Source organism: Capsicum annuum, chromosome 8 (genome assembly GCF_002878395.1).
Source record: "Capsicum annuum cultivar UCD-10X-F1 chromosome 8, UCD10Xv1.1, whole genome shotgun sequence".
Lineage (NCBI taxonomy): Eukaryota > Viridiplantae > Streptophyta > Magnoliopsida > Solanales > Solanaceae > Capsicum > Capsicum annuum.
In genome coordinates, this window is record NC_061118.1 from 117,617,039 (window position 1) to 117,634,457 (window position 17,419).

General features: G+C 33.2%; 1 long non-coding RNA gene across 1 annotated transcript; it reads right to left on the reverse strand.

Annotated features, from left to right (window-relative positions):
* Positions 1 to 8,596: 8,596 nt before the first annotated feature.
* Positions 8,597 to 16,690, reverse strand: LOC124886538. Its single transcript, XR_007043863.1, has 3 exons — positions 16,619 to 16,690; positions 15,258 to 15,322; positions 8,597 to 9,053 (listed from the first exon to the last, which is right to left on the reverse strand). It is a non-coding gene; the product is annotated as an uncharacterized LOC124886538 (long non-coding RNA).
* Positions 16,691 to 17,419: the final 729 nt, after the last annotated feature.

Consider the following 17,419-nt stretch of genomic DNA (forward strand, 5'->3'; position numbering starts at 1 on the left):
ATCATGAAATAGGATTATTAATATGTAAGACCCCGTAAAATCCTAAAGCTTAATTCAGTCCTTTAAGTTTGTCAAGGGGTCCTAGACTTAGAATATTCTAGCTAGGTTCCCAGACATAGCCTATTGATGGTCTTTGAAAGTTTACAATCTAATTTCGCCACCATAACATCCTTTAATGGTCTGTATTTTTATTAGTGCATGATCAGGAAGGTCAATAGGTATTCTCGGACAAGTTTTGGATTTTTTGGAATATGTTCAGATCATGTTCAGAGTCCCAAAATAGTAGACAAATGCGATCATGGCGCGCCGCGTCGCCAATCGCATTGGTCAACATTTGTGCAGGCTGCCAGAGCCAAAACTTCTGAGACTCGCCATGATTATGGAATGATGCGATGAGTATCGTATCACAGCCATCAATGCGTCGCATCGCTTGTAGCGTCGACACCCAGTTTTTAGTCATTAAATGTTCACATTTTTAAGGTCAAAAGGGCCAATTTTCCATCCTTAGATAAACCCAATAACACATGATTTAGCCATATTTCACCCAAAATATAGAGTTTCTCTCAAGAACAAGTTAGGGTTTTCAATTAAGGATTCAAATTCAATACTCAAATTCAAGAATCCCTCCGTTAATCTTTGTAAAATCAGGAACTAAGGTATGTTAAGGGTTGATTTATGGATTCCTTTCACCAATGAAGTCCAAGAACCCTCTTGCAAATTATGAAACATGATATTTATGTTGTGGGTTATTTCTAACCATGTTTATCTTGTTGTATGATTCCCAAGTTGGGATCTTTATGTGTTTTCATAAAACTACGTTAGTATGCAAGATGAAATCCATGAATTGAGTTGTTTATGATGTGTAATTTGATGATTTCACCTATTCCCTAAGTTATGAATGTAGGTTGTTTGATAAAATGGCTAGAAGGATAGAAATTGGGTATTATAGCTCAATTATGACTGAAATAATAAATGCATTCTTTACCCTTATGACCAAGACTAACTGCCATGATATTGTGTGCAATATGAGTATTTGATCAAATGTTCATGAGATTAGGTTGATGAAACTATGACATGTCTATATGTAATTTCATCCATGTACAACATTATGACAACCATGTGTTTCATGAAATCCCCAACTTATTGTATTATGAATTGTTGATATTGGTTAAGCATTCACGAAGTGTCAAGTCTTGTCAAGTTTATGCTATCGAGTCCTGGGGATACTTGTACCTGTCAATTTAGCTGTGTGCCTAGATCCAGTGTCAGTTTTTATGATACTCCAATTCAAGCCATGTTCATTAGAATTCAGTCAGTTACATGACTCAGGAAAACTCAATAATCTCAGTAATCTCAGTCAGTTATCCGATCTCAGTAGTATTCTGTCAGTCAACAGAATTTAGTAAACTCTGTTCTAATCATCTAAAGGATAATTCAAGCCATGTTCATTAGAATTCAGTCAGTTACATAACTCAGGAAAACTCAATAATCTCAGTAATCTCAGTCAGTTATCCGATCTCAGTAGTATTTTGTCAGTCAATAGAATTTAGTGAACTCTATTCAAATTAGCTAAAGGATACTATAAGTAATAGTTTAGTTTAGTTTAAATCAGTTCAATGTCTCTTCAGTTGGGAGTAGTATTTAGCACCGAGTGAACCCAAGGATGGGGACTGACCTACTAGACTGTAGAAGGTATGATCCTTAGAAACAATACTTGCAATCCATAACTGCGTAGCTAGCGTACGTTGAGATGTACCCTAAAATTTTATGGATTAGACACCTTATTTGAGCTTTTACTACTAGAAGGGGTTAACGAAAGAGCTCCATGTCAGAGAAGGTTTACTCATATCTTGTCTTTACCCGTAGCATGGTACTGACACCCTTCTAGCTTGGGTTACAGGTTAGACCACACCAATTCAATTTTGGGGCATGTCGGTTAGATGATTACCTCCCACGGTCTTAGTTTTGGATCCATGCTCAGTAATAGAACTCAGTTCAGTTCTACAGTTTTAGGACTGTCAGATATAATCGGTCAGCTCAGTACGAAACTCAGCTAGTTCCATCAGAATCAATATTATCATACACAGTCACCCAGTTAATATTATATTAATTATATGAAATTTATATTACAAGTATTTAAATTTCAAGACTATCAGATGCAGTCAATTAGACCAATTCTTTATAGTTAGAACTATCAGAAACAGTCATTCCTTTATCAGTACTATGACATCAGTTCCTCAGTACTCAATAGACTTAGTATTTTAGTATCCCAGTATTAGTACCCAGATATCAGTAAATCAACCTTATCAAAATTCATGAGCCAATGTTATCACGATCTCAGATACAGTTACATATTCATGCATGTATTCTCACGTTCATATTATTCAGTCAGTTAGTACTGTTCATGCATATGAACCATTGTATTCATCCTACCTCACTTGCATACCAGTATATTCAATTATAATGACGCATTTGTGCTATGGTGTTTTATACCATTGGTTTAGAAGCACGCGCTCCAGAGTATAAGTAGCATTCCAGCTTCAGTAGTCAGATTCAGTAGTGGGTCCTTATCATTCTAGGATGTTATTACTTGATTATTTTATTCTTTTAGTGCTTAGTTTACTTTAGCAGATGGGGTTATTTGGGGGATTATCCCATCAACTCTTTATTCAGACAGTTCAGTTTTAGAGGCTTTCTGACTACAACATATTCATAAAGTTATTTCAGTTATTTTGGTATTGTTATACCATATTTTCAGTTGTATATTAGTATTGAACTTTATGGTCTTTCATTTCATGTTTCCACATTTATGATATTACTATTATTATTCAGGGCTCAGTTACAGATATTAGTCATGGGTAAGCTTGTGGTCCTTCGAGATTATGAGCATCGTGTAGTGTGTCGATATTGTACTCAACGATTTGCGATTTCAAGTCACAATACTTCTGACTACTAACTCAACGATTTGCGATTTCAAGTCACAATATTTTTAAAAGTTAAATTATATTGTGTCGATATTGTTTGATCCCAATAGAAAATACGTTACAAAGTGACCCATATTTTTATATCATCTTTACTACAAAATCATTTAGCAAGCGACATTCCATTACAAATATTTCAAAGGTCATAAGGTATATTTTGAGTCATTCGTGCGAGATTGAGTTTCGCAACACAAAGCCTCAAGATTAAGATTACAGTGGTGGACCCAGTAATTTAAGAATAGTGGGTGTTTAAAAGATTTTTAAACTGACAAAAAAATAAAATTCACCTCAATGAGGATCGAACCTGGGCATTCCTAATAGAAAAATAAAATTCACCTCAATGAGGCTCGAACCTGGGCATTCCTAATAGTTGATAAACTTAACATCAACCTAAATGCCAATGCACCCAACCAACTTTTGTTATAGTCGGTCCTTTTATATATTATATACCTATTTATGTAAATTTTCTATGTAATTTTACCTATTCCACATTGAGTTTATTGGGTGCCGAAGCACCACACAAAATAGACGTGGGTCCGCACCTAACTAACAAAAAGATAGTTGGAAGATTAAGTTGTTTTGGGTCACTTCAATAGTAATGCATTTGCATAGTTAAAATTATGACAACAATTCGTTGTGATTTTATAGGGTAGACATCATAAAATGGGCTCATCAATACTTCCAACTACTCACTCAACGATTTGTCATTTCAAGTCACCATACTTTTAATAGTTAAATTACATTGTGCCAATATCGTTCGATTCCAATAGAAAATACGTAAAGAGACTCGTATTTTTATATTATCTTTACTACAAAATCATTTAGCAAGACACATTTCATTTCAAATATTTCAAAGATCATAAGGTGTATTTTGAGTCATTCGTGCGAGATTAATTTTTGCAACATGAGGCCTCACGACTAAGAAGAGCTAGTTGAAAGATTGAGTTGTTTTGGGTCACTTCATTTTAATGAATTTGCATTGAGAAAGATCATGAAATCAAGTCACTGTGATTTTCGAGGGGGTAGGAAACATGACATTGGGTCCTCAATGTTACCCACTACTCACTCTACAACTTCCAACTTCAAATAACAGTAGTTTTAAAGTTTAATTTTCATTGTGCTAATATCATTCGATTCCAATAGAAAATACATAACGAAAAGTCCCGTATATTTATATAATATACGATTACTTGATTTATTACATTCAAAAACTATAATTACAACACATTATCAATCAAAGATCTCAATTATATCGTGTGATTCATATATTTCCTAGCAAACCTATGAACAAATCACGCAAAAAAAGCACATTTACTGATTATAATAAATCTAGACTCATTTAAATGGTTGTTAATTCATTACTAAGCCTTGATCCGTCTATATATATGTGTTAAATATCACGTTCCAAAGTTTGCATTTGTAGACCTCAAATAATAACAAATGAAAATTAATTTTCTAAATGGACAGAACAATCGTTTGAGGATCGAATTTTCTAGGGGGTTGTGATTCCCCTGATGTGCTAGAGAAACTTTATGAAGAACGCAAAGGGAGATGTCAATTAATTAAGGATGAGATGAATGATCTCATTAAGCATTTTTTCACATAGAAAGGAGTCGTGTATGTTGAAAAGCTCTAGCTTAACGAATAAGACCCTTTGACTAAATCTTTTGACATCTATCAAAAGATAGTTGATGAATTCCGCCGTGCTTGCTTCCTTAAAAGAGACACCGATGTTGCTGAACAAAAACAATCAAGGGGAGCCAACCAAGGCGAGGCAAGCGATGTTGTTTTACAAATCAGACCAACAAAGAAGGCCTATTCTAGGGTTCTACTACTTTAGGTAGTTTAATACCCTTATGCTGTATTTTTTGAAGTATAACGAATCTAAGTTTTTTTTATTGAAATGTTAAGGCAATTTTCAATCTCCTTAATGATGCTAATATTCCAACAAATAAATAATTTTTAATTACTAATGCCCACAAGAGATTACAAAATACATCATCCAAATGCCTTGGATTCCATAATTGAAATACAAGAAAATAAAATAAGATAGACATACTTAAAATAATGTTATGTTATCTTCTCATTTAGTTTCTACTATTAGACCTAATCCCCCAGAAAACTTTTCAGTTTCAACGTTTTTAATTTCAAAGTAAGAAAGATTTGTTAAGTGAGTTGATGATTACATACACTATTTTGAATATGTTTGTTATAACATAAAGTTGAGCATTGAACTTTCGTAAATACTTCTTACTTCAGGGTTTAAAGCCTGTCGGACCTAACCATCCCATTAGGCTTATTATGTTAAATTTACAAAATACGATTAGTACTATATCAAAGATATTTCCAAACATTTAAGTTGTTTCTCTTAAAATAACAGTATAAAAAATATAATAATTTCCTAAAGTAAAACCAAAGACATCATTACGACATTTATTCAAAACCCAACACATAATAGTAACCAAAAAAAGGAAATGCCTTGGTACTAATTTTTTTAAAATTAACTAGTAGCATGCAAAGAAGAGGTTTCAACTACACAGAATCGGTGCTACTTAAGTTGAAGGATTAAGGAATTTATCTTGATCCTTGCGATAGAGATCAAACATTTCCTTTCGTATCACCTCAATCCTCTCATCCATAGAATTTACCCAAATCATAATGAACGCTACACGTTCCTGCAACCTTCTCATTTGTTCAACTAGGTCAGTCATTCTTTTGAATAGTTGTTCGGTACCACTTGGAATGCTATCAGAACTTTCTTCAGTAGGCTGGACGTAAATATAAAAAATAATTGGTAGGGTTAAATATACATGCAAAAAATGATAGGATTACTACAATGGAAGGTAGTTTCAACTCATACCTTCATATCTTCAACAACTGCAACTACAATAAATTTCTTTTTTGAATTGATATGGTTATCTACAGGATTCCTATACGGTCACAAGGTTTAAATAAAGGGGAAATATGTTAACTATCAATGTTGGAATTAATGTGCACGCCTAACCAATTGGTAAATTATCTTGAAAAGTCAAACATTACTTTACAACTAACAATTAACTTTTATTGGAAAGTAAATATTTATATACCAGATAAGATTTTAGTTACATAACGTAACTTTAATGTTTTAACTTTTCACACGTTAGGTACTCTTTCATAAAATTTTAATCCTCCACTTTAAATATTTATTGTATTAATATTCATTTGGTCTTTCGCATTACAATGGAGATGAACAATTTTACTCTGCTGTTAAAAAATAACATATATAAATTATATGACAACATGAACAAGAGCTACGGATAGTTAAGGCTCCGATTTGTAGGCTTCGTTGAGGTTAGATGAGTGAGATTTTTCGAGTGACAAAATAATTTGATTTGGGGTTGGAAATTTTTCAAAGTCATTTTCAAAATTTTAATGTAACACTCATCTTAAAATAACTCAAACGTTAGCACTAAAATGGAGGGGAACAATTTCATTTTGTTGTTCCAAATTAAAAAATAAATATTACTTGACATCAAATAAACAAATACCTTGTATATATATAGACAACCATATACGTAACCTTTCATTATAAAATAAAAAAAAACTATAAAACATATCACATATTCCTACAATTTCCAACATTCAAAGCTCGCCAAAAATGTCTTCCAACCTATCAGCTTCTTCCAACGTCGGGCTCTCTTCTAATCCTCAACAAAGTTATGAGGAACTTTGCCTACTTCTTGCATTGTACTCTCAGCTTATGACATCAAAATCGAGCTTGATGCCTTAACTTGATGCATGGAGAGCTTTGAGCGAAAGCATGATGCCATGATCAAGATCATTGGAAAAATATTGGACAAAATTATTATGTCGCCTCCAAGATCCTCCCTTCCACCTCCAAATTCTTTTGTCGCACCCCGCCCGCTAGAGAGAAAATAGAAATTTTGAAAAGAAAATATTAATGTTTTAATGTTATTTTAACTTTGTAGTTTTAATGAAATGTGTCGTTATGTTTCAGCTTTATTGACTTATTACTATAATATAAATAGACGATAAGTCATTTATCCCATCCATAGAAGAAGGTCATGTAACTTCAAATATAAATATTGACAAAATCGAAAATGTCACAAAAAAAGAAAATAAAAATCAAATGTTTCAAAATGACATGAATTCAAAACTCAACACACAATTAATAAATTGAACGAATTAATATTTTTGTTTTTCCCAAGCACGCTTAACCAATGATATTACGGAAAAATGCTTTGTTATACCAACAGTCATGTACAGTGATTACTAAGAAGAAATGAAATTAAGAGTCATTCAATTATAAATGTCTGATGAATACCCTCAAAGATATGTCCAACTCACTGGGAACAAATATTTGAATTATGAACAAATTAACTAGAATAAATTGCTTAAATTTTCTAACGTATTTTATTGAAAAAGATTTTCCTTATTAGTAATCCTTTAAAATAACTACAAAGAGTAACTACTCAAAAGAATAACTACTATTAACTGAAAAGTTTGAGTTTTTTATTTTGATTTATTGAATGTTGAATGTTGGAAATTGTTCAAAATTGAGATATTTTTGACCTTCCAACTACATTCCTTGAAAATATAATAATTTCTTAAATGCTATGTCTATTGGAACATCTACCACATTTATTACCTTAACTTTCACTTATTTTTGAAACCTTCTATGTTTTTCTATTCAAATCAGTAAATATGAGATCATCTATAAAATAACAAAAAAAGAATTGATACTTAAAATGAGTTGTCAAGAAAATAATCCTACAACTTCCAATCCCGGATCCCCTTTCACCACCAAACACTTTTCTGCTCCCCATAATCAACTCTTGTTGTTGTGTTCTCATATGACTGAAGTCAAAAAATAGGTTGATGCTTTGAGTTGAGGTATAGAAAGTTTTGGTCCTAATCAAGACCTGCTTATAAGTTACATGGAAATAGTGGTGGATAAAATGACGAAGCCACCTCAACCAGTCTTCCTCCCATGAATGTCATCAAACAGATAATTAGCATCTTTCTTTGTTCCTATGTTTTTACTATTTTTATGTTACAACATTAGTCTTTACAGGCAGCCTTTCCTTTTAACGTTACACAGTATTATTAGTTTAATTTTTATTGACATGTAAGTGCTAATTGAAATATTCTTAATGATGCTAATAATTCAAAAATCAAAGTATTTTTAATACTATCCCTAATAGATTAGGAAATAAAACTTTAAACTGACCAGGCTTTGCTAAATATTATACATAAAAGTAAAATAAAATAGACATGCTTAAATATATGTGGTTTAGTGTTGAAGACCATTGAACTAGGTAACTTCATGCTTAGAGACCATTTTCAATTTCAATTTATTTGTTATGCTATCTAGCTGGCCAGCCGTCTTTATAATTTTAGTTGGACTGCATTTTATTCTTTTGAGTTATCCTTCTTTCTTTAGGGTTTAATGCCTACCAGACCTAAAAAATCAATCACATTACGTTGAGTGCATTGTGATGCAAATAAATATCTACATTAATTGCTAGGAAAATATTAGAAAAGTCATTCTATTAAAGACTCATCAATGCAAATTAGCAATAGTACATAATTTTAGTTAACATTTGTGGGTCATCATAATGTAATATTGGTCAAGACATGTTGTACCTTTTATCGTCCTCCTAATCATGTGTAACGATTAGTAGCTTTTTGTGATTCGGATAAATATCAGGATATAAAATAGTAGCGAACAAAAATTATGATCAAAAGATAAACACGCATAGATGAATTGACTTTGACAATTGAAATAATATGAAATATATCCTTCTAAGTAGGACTTTTATGTCCCTCATCACCTTCAACCTCTACTACCTCTTCAGCCTCTACTACTGTGCTGCCTCTCCCATTTCCATCATCTGACTGAACATCAATGTTTGATTCTTGCTCCTCAGCATTAGGAATGTCGTCATTATTATGAGATACCAGCTGCAACTCTAACTGATTAATTCAGGCCACAAGTTTGGAGATAATGAAGTGCGATCGAAGATTAATGTCCATATCTCTCCAAAGAAAATATTTGCAATCCTTGGGGCTCTACATTATTAATTAAATTTATTATAATATGAAGCAGGAAGGGAAAAAAGTAGACACAAAAGCTGAGTTTAAATTGAACTTTTAGCAGACAACTTACACCATATAAAGGACAAACCCAATATAACCTTTTAGGATTTCAAGCACCCCACCAAGTCTTCATCGGCATCATATAGTCGTGGACACACCTCATTTCCATCTCATGACATGAATCATTCTCATCCATTCATACTTGCAATTAGTTTGACATTTTGTTGTTCTTAGATATTACTACCCTTGCTTAACTTATTAAACTAAGGACATGAAGTTAGTAAGTATAGAAAGAGAAAGGGGAGACGTGCATTGGAATTGAGCAGGAGAAGGAATTTGAAAAGTCTCCCCCAATTAGTTTGGTGCTCATGTGAAAGGAATAGGGTAATAAATTAGGAGTGTATGGGGAAGGAGTGAATATTTTGTTACAAGTTCAAATTCAAGTCACAAATATATGATTTGGTACTTAGAAAGAATTTATAATTAGGTAAAATAAAGACTAATTATCTTCTACTATTTTTGAATAACTATTGGTAGTTCTACTTTTTTCAGTTCTTTAATCCAAGTGTTCATCTTTTTTTACTGTGGACCTTTAATGCTTCTTCACTTCTATGTGCAGGTACCTATCAAATTCGAAGGGGTTAGAAGATCCCAAATCAACATAAATAATGATATGCAAAATATTAGTCATATCAATCATTAAATAATTCAAATCAATCAAATTTTCAATAAGCGAGAACCACTACGTCGGAATTAGAAAGGAAAAAAGTAGACAAACAAAGTTTGGTAGAAATATTTGTAGTAACATATATGGAATGTTATTGAACATTAAAATAGTGGAACTAGTATCGTTCTTATGTCTCTAATTTGTAGGTATCACATTGTGTTTCTTTATTCCATTGATCCTTCGCCACTTCTCTTAATGAACAGGTCATATTTCACCAGTTTTCATGGAAACTCCAACAAACTGGACCTTCACTGTAACTGCTTCCTCTTCCAAAACAACCCTTGTTTATATTGTTCTCCCGATAAAAATGGTAGTGATAAAGGCATGGTTTTTAACGGCCGAACAACATATATAGAGTTGGTTTACAGAGAAGAAGTAGATATAGTGAGGGATCGATTTGGAGGAGTTTTTGTGACGACTGAAGAAAGATGAGATGTTCATTAAGAGATGTGACTAAGGATTAATGGGATAAAGAAACACAATGTGATGCCTATAAATTGGAGACATAAGAATTATATTAGTTCTACTACAGTAATGTTCAATAACATTCTATATATGTCACTAGAAATATTTTTATCAAGTCTACTTTTTGCCATTCTAATTCTGACTTAGTGGTTCTCGCTTATTCAAAGTTGGTTGATTTGAATTTTTTACGATCCATTTGTCTACTAGCTTGCATATCATTATTTCTATTGATTTGGGGTCTTCTAACCCCTTCAAATTTGATGGAGAATGATAAGAATCTCCTTGTCATTCTACTTGTTACAAAACAATTACAGGCAATTACAATGGTGAGGGTTAAGTTAATTAAGCAACAAAATTGAACATACTTCTACCATCTATTACGGTGTGTTTAAAAAAATTTACAACAGCAACAACATATTTCTTTCGTGTATGATTCATGATGAGGCTAAAAATCTCATGCACGAACAATAAAGTTGACTACGATTTGGTTGGTTAAATGTGATACTCCTATCTAAAGATAGGATAATCGTAGTATTAAACAACTTCAACATCTATTCCTGAAAGATTAATAATAATACATAAATAGAGTAGTATTTATATGGATCATACAACATCGTAGAATCAAATACAATAAGGGTTAAGAAAAGAAATGACATATCATACTACAAAAACTCATGGACTGTACGATGATTATTTACGTTTGTATCATTGCCTCTATCTCCTTTGCTACCACACACATCACCTCCTCTACTTCCTTTATGACTCTATATCCCACCGCCAATCCTTCCTTGACTGCTTTATCCCTTGTCGTATACATCATAGTATTTGAATCCCTATCTTCTAACATCTTCACGAAAGGCATTTTGACATGAAGATCTATTTCTATTGATCTTGGGCCTTCCACGTGAACGCACCTCTCTCGGATTTCTTACGAATCTTGCATCAGTATCGGAGTACAAATCAAGAACGTTAGGGACAACCATGTCATCTTCCCATTCCAAGTATACTTTAAAGAGAGCTTCCAAAATATTCTTCAGGTCCCTGCATCTAACGGAACAGTCCAATGCGATGTCACAGTTTCTATCAAACCATTTTTTCATCGCATTGTACTGTTGGTACTCGTCCATCATTGTTGGGTACCCTCCTAGAAATAATTTACTCAAGTGTGGGGGACTATGTCTCTTCTCCAGCGGTGAAGTATATATCTATCATGAAACAGGAGAATCTTTATGAAAGTCATCGTTCTCATAATATGGCAGCACTCAATTTCTTCACTTTCAAAGGTCTTCCAACCACATTCAATATATTGATTGATGGGACGATACTCCATAGTGAATATAAAATTATTATCATGATAATTAATTCGTATTGGAAAATTTATCATGTTACATACCTCAACTCCCTGCACCACATCGAAATGGACTTGTCTTTGAATTTCACAGTAAGGTGTCCTTGTAACATGCACCCTAATGAAATCATAAATAGCACAGGTGTAGTGGCCATAAATTTACATATCCCAATCGAATGGGGTGATAGGTCGTACAAGTTGCTTTTTTTTGCTAGCTTGGCTCTCCATTTCCTTCTCATATTTAAACCTAAGGGCAACCTCATATTACTCAACAAATTACTTTAGAGAGCTTCGACCGCTGATATATCCATCAAAGAAGACGTGCATTGACTCACTCCTTTGCGTAGACATCATGCCAGCCAAAATATAGAGCTTGAAAAATACGAAAACCCATTTGGACTGCTCCTAATAGAGACTTTGGAACCAAATTTGTCAACTCACGTCATACTCATCAATGAAGGCGTGCCATTTATCCTCAAATTTAGAAATTGTAATGTTGTCAAAGATGATCGCTTTGAAGTGATCCTTGGCATGCTTATAAATCCTCACCCTTTCTATGCTTTGCGTGTAGCTTAGTAAAAATGTGCCAAATATAATACCTGTGGACAGTGTTTGGCAGAACCTCAATAATAAATGCCTTAATACTCTCAAATTAGTCTATGAGGATAGCCATTGGAGGGGTTTCTCCCATGGCCACAAGCCATGTTTTGAATACAAACACATATGTTTTGATATCCTCACTCGTCAGCAAAGTAAATCCCAGAAGTATAGATTGGTTGTGATGATTAACACCTATGAATGAAGAAAATGGTATTCACCACTAATTCATGAGGTAGGTTGTATCAAAGCATATAACATCACTTATGTCGCGGAAAGCAGCCTTACAATTTGATTGCACTCACACAACATTCTGAAGTCTCTTAGCATTTTCAGAGTCTACAATAAAAAAAATCTCATACTTGGACTGTATTTCGAAAAAGAATCTGCGCAACGCGGCAGCATCGCTGGAAAGTGTTTTGAGCTTCCATTGCTGGAGAATGTAGTTACAACAATCGTTGGGAGTGTACGTCATTCAGTCGGGGCCTCTAGCTTTGACCTCCAAGAGTCTTATGCTCTTTGAAGTAAGGCCTTTAATGTCGTGCACTACTAGACTTCTCTTTAAAGTCCTGCTCAATTCCTTGTGGCAGGGCAAAAACGCGATAGTGCGGGTTCCAACTCATGATTGTGCTCTAAGATAACCATTGTTACCACGCACGAACTATCATTCGACACATGACACCTAAACCTAGCTTTCCAATCCACCCGTTTGCTTTGATACCTAGATTTTGTTTTTCAACACTTATCACACCCAAATGTCACATACTTTATTTGGCCAGGTAATTTTTTTTTCACTTTTCTTAACAACTCCAAAACCAGTCAAATAACTGTGTTCTTTATAAAATATGAATCCGTATTGTACACAACGAAAGGACATACCTTCAATATATTTCTGCCATATATTTCTCGTCGGTGTAGCTATTATTATACATTTCACCTTCCTCTTCTTCAACACCAACCTCCCTATGATCATATTCTTCGCCGTTGAAAACACTTAAATCTTCATCTTGAGCTGATTCATGATACCTATTCATCTCCTCATCGACCAAGTTTGGAAGTTCTTCATCGTTGGTGTCCAAATATGGATCCGAGAAGCCACCATAGCCACCATGTGAATCTTTATTACAATGCAAACTATCACTGTCCTCCAACCCCAAAATGTCATTTAATATTGCTCTTAATTGGCTACTTGAGTCATTATGATCCATTATGCCACAATTATATGATAAAGGATAGAAAAATTAATGACAAAGTACAATGAAAAATAGTTAAGAGAATTTAATAGAGTAAAGTTCAATGAATAGTGAAGAGGAAATCTAAAAGAGGAAAGTTAAAGAGTATAAATGAAGTTTTTTGTGAAAAAAAAAGAAATAAAAACAAATTGGTTTTGCATTTTTGGAGAGAAGTTTGGGCAGTTTTGGAGCCAAAGGGTAAAGAAGACATTTCACCGATTTCGAGTTCTTTGAGTCATAACCACCGAGTCATTTTGCATTACTCTAAAAAAATAACCCTAAACAAATAAATAAAAACTCTCAAAAAGGAGAGACCACTAGTTATTACCGTACTATTTGTGATTTAAATGTTCTTTAATATTCGTGTAACTTACATCATACTTGGCCACTTAAAACATAATTTTATGCATTCATTAACAAAAAATGTATATAATTAATTTATAATTTAAAATTTTGCACTGTTATTGTATATTAATTAAATCTTTAATTTTTTACGAGAATCATTTTCAACCACAATGAATTAAGACACAATTCACCGATCCAGAAAAAATACGCATGTTTCAAATTAAATTTGTGAGAGAAGAATGTCTTATATGACACAAATCTTGTCAAGATGATAAAATTCTGATATAGTTAAGACTTATTCGAATCCCACTGGTAATTCTTTATATTGATGTTGAGTTAGAAACTTACAAATCATTTTATGTATTGGACTAGACTCTCCTAAATAATTTTTTTTTGGGTGAACTCCTAAATAAAAGTTATACTCTAATAAAGTTGCCTGTCAGAATCTTGTTTGTTTCATGTTGCTTTAAAGTTTTAAATAATTCGATTGTCGCAGTCTCTTTCAAGAGAAAATTGAAGGAAAGGTGTCTTTTAAATCTTGAATAAAGTATTGGTGACATTGACCAACTTAAAGGGTCAAATATAATTCAGAAACTTGATTAGGTTAATTGTGGACTTAATTAATATTTTCCAAACTTTTTAATCTTTTCAACAATACAAATCAATCCACACCCACAAAACTTCCCTCTCTCTGCAAATCAATCTCTTTTCTCTCTTTCTGTCAATAGTTTCTCTCTCTAATATCTCCCAACCAACAACTTTCCAAATTTCACCCATCAATCTTGTGCAACTTCAACCTCCGGCGACAAATAGTTTTGAGTTCTTGCCCATTCCTTTTGGACTTTCAATCGTCAGTCTACGTGACAACATTCTCCAGTGCCAACAACTTCGAGTTCTTCATTGTTTATTTTTTATTTTCACAGGTAAAAAATTAGGGCTTTTTAGTTATGAAGAAAATGAGGAACTTGATTTGTTTGTGTTTGTTGTTTTTTTTATATTTGTTATTTTTTAGTTGAATTTCTCATCTGGATGTTTTGCCACTGTTGTTTTTTCAACAATGGATAAAACATGTAATGTAAATCCAACAGATGAGTAATCTGTTGCAACATATATGACTAATCTTGTCATGACCCAAATGGCTATGAGTGGCACCCACACTAACCTTTGTGTGGGAGAACCATCTAAATCAAACCATTATCCAATCACTTAGTCAATATTAAAAGGATATTTTTATAAAACCATCTTAACAATAATAATCTGGGATTAATCATCAGAAGCGTGGGAACCAAACAATCTACTAACTAAAATTTCCAAGATCCGAAAGTCATCGTACAAGAAATACTAACAAAGATCATGTATAAAGAGATATCCAAAAATAAAGTAAATAAAGAATGTTTCATTGCCCGAAAGATGGAAAAAAACAAATAAGATGAACCATGGAAACCTGATGACGGAGTGCTCACCCTTGGATCAAGATCTGTTATCAAACTCTAAAGGTGAGATCATGTATGATCCTCTAGAACAATATCTGCACTTAACAAAAGAAGAGTACACGGTAGTATCAGTACAAACCACTATGTACTGGCAGGTATCATAGGCAAACTCAACTTAATAACATGTAAACAACATAAATCAAACAAAAACTAGACAGGCATCAACACATAAAAAATTCTCAATGAATCAACAATACAACAATAACAGGTCAAACAGTGCTCACAAGCAAGCCACATAACCATCAAGAGTATCAATCATACTATAAACATCCGCAAAATCAACCCAAATATGTACAAACATGCTATGGGACTTATTTTTGCCCAAATAGTCATGACCTGCAGGGAACAATCTATGTTGATGAACCGTACCGGCATGGTACCCAATCAACATAAATATAAACATACCGGCGTGGTACCCGATCCAACATAAATATAAATATACCGGCGTGGTACCTGATCCAACATAAATATAAACATACCGGCATAGTACCCGATCCAACATAATTATAAACGTACCGGCGTGGTACCCGATTCAACATAAATATAAACGTACCAGCGTGGTACCCAATCCAACATAAATATAAACGTACCAACGTGGTACCCGATCCAAATAAATATAAACGTACCGGCGTCGTACCCGATCTAACATAAGTATAAACAAGTATTATCAATATCAATTTTCACAATCTCACAGCATACAACACAATGTACCAAGATTTCAAGTACACTTAAAGTCATAAGACAATTCCATCAAGTAAATTTTCAATAAAAATTTATACACGAATCAACAATTCAAACATCAACAATTTCAAGCATGTTCGAATACCAATCCACAAGTATCCAATTTAGGAGCATACACATAATTAAGTTGAGTATAAACTCCAATTAAACCGTACCTACCTCAATCGAAGAAACCAAATGTAAGCTACTTTACAATGGTCTTTCCCTTCTGTAAAGTCTCCCAAAAGATCAAAATTTTTTCAAAAATATAATCTACATAAATATATAACACTATTTATAAATTCCTACTCTAAAATTTCCTGACCAAAATTTTAATTTCTCTAATACTCAAATTGGAAGTAGCGTAAGCAATGTACGAAAATCCAGATTCCCTCATAATCACATAAACCTAACATGAACCTTAACATTAGTGCCAACGATGGACAATCATTACCTAACATTCTAATATATTAATCTTTTTCACTAATTCCCTGATGATTGTTTTAATAATTACCATGGCTTTGCATGATATTTGATTCCACCTAATTCTCAAAATTCATCATTCATTAAAATACTACCCACAACTATTTAATACGAACACAAAAAATCACCTGAATCTTGTTCTTCATCCCTCGACGGCACAACAGTTTTTGTTTTGCCCCCATCTTTTTTTTCATTTTTCATTATGCCAAAAAGGTTAAACCCTATTAATTGAAAGTCACAAAATATTTGATAGGAAAAAAATAAAAGAAGATTTTCGTTTTTACTCATTAAACTACTACTTCAACTAATTCTTTAAATTACCCAAAACTTTTAAAAATTCTCGAAATGACTTTTGAGCTTCGTAGAAATAAATTAAATTTATAAATTGACTAAAAAAAATACATTTTGAACCTATTAAAAATATCAAAATTCTAAATTGAGGTCATCTTGCAAAAAGTTGACCGTGATCAAGTTAACTTTATTAAAGCTCAAGAACCTAAGTAATGACAAATCACTTTTGAACACTTCAAGAATTGATACTACTCATTCCGTGAATCATAAATCACGTACACCAACTATGGGGAGAGCTAAAATAGGAATATGAGAAAATTTCAAAAACAACCGAGAGGGTCGTTACATCATATACCAATTAAACAACCGTTCATCCCCGAACAACAACAAGAGACAATGAGGGAAAACAAGGAATTACTGAATCAACAAAAAGATACGGATAATTACTATGCATTCTGCTTCGGTCTCCTAAATGGCCTCTTCAAAAGGATGATTCTTCCACTAGACTTTCACAGACGTAATCTCCTTCGTCCTCAACTGATGAACAACCAAATACCTAGCCGATCCTATGCTACCCCCACCGCCCTAGACTCGAAAGGTTCAATCAACATACAATAGCACAAGGCATATTCTTCACC